Raw genomic sequence first — 5,603 nt, forward strand, 5'->3', positions numbered from 1 at the left:
TTTTAGCTGCTTAATTAATGTTGTGTTTAAAATTGAAAGCACAAAACTCGGTAATAAAATACAATACAATTATAATTCGTATAATTGTAATAATCCGTAATATGATATATCAATCCTAATTAACTCAGCAAATTTTTATAAAAAATCAATAATTATTTTATAAGAAAATAAATAATAGGCAGGAAATAAATAATAGATTATAATTAATTTCATAAAATACGAATAATTTCGTAATGTGTGTATCGACAGATTAATTATTTGCAAACGATGAACATCGTATAATGCAATATTATTAATTATCATTTCATATAAAATACAACGCCAAATTTTGCTAAATATAATAACATTAAAACAATATTATTATAAGATTGAACAATATAGTTGCAAGTATAATTTTACATTATAAGAGAATATATTGTTTGATGATTAAAAATGAATAATATTGGCCAGAAATGTGTTGTATGTAATAGGTAAAATTGTTATATATAATATAATACACTTTACTACGGAAAATATTTTTCTATTCATCTTACAGGAAAGAATATTACCGCATCAATAAGGATTTCAAATCCTTTAAAAGGCTAAAAACCAAAGTAAAAACCAAAAATAAAAATTATGTCGGCACAGATGGTGTATGTAGTAAAACCGGATAAGTGTTCTCTACACCAGGTAATATATCCTCTAATATATCCTTTTCGGTTGCGGAAAACCGACGTTTTCAGTCAGTCGGTGAACATGAAAGAGAAGGAACTGAGACTGTGAGAGAAAAACGCTGTCATAAAACAATAATCGATTTAAAAGGGCGGCACGTTTTGCTAGACCTCTTTCCTGAAATTTTTGGAGGGTTTTAGATTATTTTAGAAAGGCGCAAAATTCTGCCGAGCAATTAAATATCTATATAATGTAACATATTATATATATATATATAATAAAAAGATAAATTCTCTAGCAAAAAAGTTCCTAAGCTGTATATTAAATCTGTTTTCTAGATTGAATATTCTTTTAGTTTTAATTATTATATATGTTTATTACATATTGTTCCGTTGCATTTAACAGTTGAAATTGTTGATTCAATGTGGTCTCGCTATATCGAAAAGTTTATACACATTATTTAATTTTCTTGCTTTAAGTATCAATAAAATAAAAATAGAACGAATTATAATAATATATAATAAAAGAGATGATTTTTTTCAAAAAAAAAAAATAGAACGGAGACTTAATTTTTATCGTTATCAACTTTATCTGAATTATATTTTGTAATAAAAAAAGCTTATTGTCTTTTTTATCAAAAATTTGTCCGATGCCTTTAAATGTCAAATTAAGATTTCAAAAAACTGTAAAAAGTTTGAAGTAAATCATATACAAAAAAAATCAGAAAAAAAATTATGTTTCCGCATTATATTTATCTTTGCTCATTTGTCGATGGACCGAATCTAAGCAATATCGACGCCATCGATATATTGAACCTTTTATTGTTTCAGTTCGATCTTCGTGGGAGGCAGCGCAGCGCGTAAAGATAAACATCCATACGCAAGAATAACATCTTTCAGGTCCCTCTAATCACAACACTTGGAGGATACCTCGTATATAAGCGAGGAACACGAGTAAGAAAACACTTTTGATAGAGCCATCAGAAAAAAAAAATGAGAAAACGATCTGGTAATTTATCAATGCAGATCATTATTCAGGATAATACATAGAAAAAATCGTGTGTATAACGATTGAAAATAAATTAATAATTTCTTGGAGTAATAGATTACAGAAAAAAAAAACTAGCACAAGTTATCGGTAAATTAATTCGAAAATTATCTGTTCAAACCGACTTTAACGCAAATTAAATAAATTTCATGAAATCTTGTGACGCAGCAATTAAATGACTGGATTAAATAAGGAAGCAACAATATGAAGTGGTAACAAAAAGCGTCAGAAACAAAGTTATATATATACAAATTTGATAAATATAAAATTTTTAAGTTGATCAAGATATTTTTATATAATGTAAGATAATTAAATATATTTTATGAACATTATATTTTAATATAATATAGTATTATTAATACTAATATTAATAGTATTATATAATTTAATAATCAAAGTAAATTGATTATTTTATATATGTAATTTTATTCGGATTATTTTGATACATTCCACGCTGTTCTACAACGTTTCGCAAAATCGTAATAATTGAAAATAGAACGACGATTTGAGCTATGCTCGATTCTAATGGCACTTCGAGTTCGTTAAAGAGGATAGTTACATCATCTACACATCACATAATATTTGCGAATGTCTTAGATGCAATTATCAATTAATAAGTCGTTCGAGATATTCGGGAAACCCTTTTTAGCTCCTTTATGTTATACGAATAAATAAATAGATAAAAAGATCGAGCTCTATATAGAATTTTACCAGATTTTGCCAGTATATAAATTTGCTCTGCAAAAAATAATGAATTGATATGAATAAAGGAATTGATGCATAGTAAAATTGTGAATTTTCATAATTCACGAATTTTCGATATCAAAAATTAGTTTCAAAAATTTGGAATTTATTAAAAAGTTTGTTCTATTTCTTTCTCATTTTTTTGTAGTTCTTCTAAGAAAATTCAATACTTTATTCTTTAAAACCAAAATGCGGTAAACTTGTTGTTTTATATTGCAAATGGAATTATATCACTATACTCACACAATTATTTTACTACACTCTACAAAAAAAATATCCAAGTTATTTGTTTAATTCCCAGTTTATTTCTCTTAGTATAATTAAACTCCTCGATTTTAAAAATTGGAAGTACATTTTCGCAGAATAAATTCCTGTCAATTCATCTTAATCCAACTATTTTTCACAGAATGCAGAGGTATCTCGACGCGAAACGTGTATCAACGGCGAGATAAATGGATATTACATACATTTTAGATGGAGGCACATATGAAACTTGCGATACGACGCTATACTTACCTTAACGAACAAGTTCGGATAGGTTTACCTTATCGCAGCAGTAACTTATGATTATCCCGTGTTCCGAACAAGTTTAGTACAAATTAACCTCTACCGATCTACATGAAGTAAAACGGATAACGGTTGCCCGTCACGGAGTTGTAACAATGTTATGTTATACAGCGTATCTAAGCCTTATTCTTTGTTATAACGTTAAAGTCACAATCGCCCACGCGACGAATAGTATCGCGTTTATTTTCGACCGATTTCTACAAAAAGTTATACAAAATATGACACGGTATCTGCTTACAATATGCGATTAGAGCGTGTTATCACTCATAAAACTACGTCTATGTTTATTGCCAGTTGGGGGATATATTGGTAGGAATATCTGTCGTAATAAACTGCAGAATGTCTATAAAATACATGTCGTCTACGTATAAACGATATCGGCGAAGACACGATTAAGTGAATAAATAAATCTGCATATACACTATTCCAACACACTGTATGATAGTTTGTGATTCAAAGTTAGAAAAAATCTATTTAATCAGAGTGATAAAATCGTAGCTAATATGGGCAGTCTCAGCTAAAAAGTTTCTAATTCTAATATGTTTCCATAGCACATCATGAACGTTTAATCGCTCCGAAAGGTAACAATTGTGCCAATCAACGATACTTGTTAATTCATTTGCAGCTCACAGTAGTTTATATCAATCGCATACATTTTATATATAGAGTGTTAAAGATATTTCTATATATTGAAAACCCTTAAGGAAATATATAAGTACTATTATAAAAAATTGCTTAAATATTTTTATGGAATAAAGTATGTATCTACCCGCGATTTTTAATAAATATATGTAAAGATGGCTAAAAAACAATAACAACTATTGTCAAATACGAAATTATGATAAACCTATGTAAAGATACGATATATACGTATATATTTGGAATAATTTTTCAAATATATAATCGGAATGATATAATATATCGATGTATGATTCCAGATAAAGGAAAATAATTTAGCAAGATGCTTAAACACATTAAAAAATTATTTTTATGCCAATATATAATCTATTAACATTCATAAAATCCGTAAAATGTATATCAAGTTTTGTTGAAAGGCATAAATAGGAAAAAAGTTTTTCAAATTACGTTACATTTTCCGTACTACGTCCAAAAAATATATTTTTACAGGATGATTGTCAAGTAAGCTTATTGGTAATGAGCATTAGATAAGATAAAATATGATATGATAATAGATAAGAGAGATATGAAATTATCCCTTCGCGGCCCAAATTACTTTCCACAAATGAGCGAGTATTAAGTTGCGTGCTCAGTTTAATCATATTTCGTGGGTCAATTATTATTACGTAGCTAATGGCAGTCTCAGCTAAAAAGTTTCTAATTCTAATATGTTTCCATAGCACATCATGAACGTTTAATCGCTCCGAAAGGTAACAACTGTGCCAATCAACGATGCTTTGCAGCTCACAGTAGTTTATATCAATCGCATACATTTTATATATAGAGTGTTAAAGATATTTCTATATATTGAAAACCCTTAAGGAAATATATAAGTACTATTATAAAAAATTGCTTAAATATTTTTATGGAATAAAGTATGTATCTACCCGCGATTTTTAATAAATATATGTAAAGATGGCTAAAAAACAATAACAACTATTGTCAAATACGAAATTATGATAAACCTATGTAAAGATACGATATATACGTATATATTTGGAATAATTTTTCAAATATATAATCGGAATGATATAATATATCGATGTATGATTCCAGATAAAGGAAAATAATTTAGCAAGATGCTTAAACACATTAAAAAATTATTTTTATGCCAATATATAATCTATTAACATTCATAAAATCCGTAAAATGTATATCAAGTTTTGTTGAAAGGCATAAATAGGAAAAAAGTTTTTCAAATTACGTTACATTTTCCGTACTACGTCCAAAAAATATATTTTTACAGGATGATTGTCAAGTAAGCTTATTGGTAATGAGCATTAGATAAGATAAAATATGATATGATAATAGATAAGAGAGATATGAAATTATCCCTTCGCGGCCCAAATTACTTTCCACAAATGAGCGAGTATTAAGTTGCGTGCTCAGTTTAATCATATTTCGTGGGTCAATTATTATTATATAAAAAATAATTATTATTGTATAACAATCAATATTATTTGAAGGAATATATTTATGGGAAAATATTCCGGAAAGATAATTTGTTAATTATAATCATACATTGTTTTGAATGTTTGGAAAATTATGCGAAAATTGTCATCACAAACATTACGTCATATCTAGTCACGTCTCGACATGGGACTAAATTAGGGGGGAAGGGGAAGAGAGGGTAAAATAGCTAAGTTAGAGTGAGAAGAACAGAATAACAAAAGGAATAAATCCAAAACATAATAAAAGAAAAGGCAATATAACAAAAAATTGTCTAGATTAACATAACATTGATCATGTAACAAATAAATTTGCGCGCCATAAATATGCAAGGGCGCGAAATAATTTACGAAAAGTTGTATATCATTCTTTCAAAGTCACACATATCGGAAAACTATTTAATCGCGCGTTTGAATCATTCAAATTGCATCGCGCAAAGTGCAAGGCAAATATCAATATATATATAT

General features: G+C 27.7%; 1 long non-coding RNA gene across 1 annotated transcript; it reads left to right on the forward strand.

Annotated features, from left to right (window-relative positions):
* Positions 1 to 517: 517 nt before the first annotated feature.
* Positions 518 to 4,312, forward strand: LOC115236938. Its single transcript, XR_003884284.1, has 3 exons — positions 518 to 669; positions 1,482 to 1,604; positions 2,849 to 4,312. It is a non-coding gene; the product is annotated as an uncharacterized LOC115236938 (long non-coding RNA).
* The last annotated feature ends 1,291 nt before the right edge of the window (positions 4,313 to 5,603 follow it).

The sequence above is a fragment of the Formica exsecta genome, unplaced genomic scaffold (genome assembly GCF_003651465.1).
Source record: "Formica exsecta isolate Colony F162 unplaced genomic scaffold, ASM365146v1 scaffold265, whole genome shotgun sequence".
NCBI classification, from domain to species: Eukaryota; Metazoa; Arthropoda; class Insecta; order Hymenoptera; family Formicidae; genus Formica; species Formica exsecta.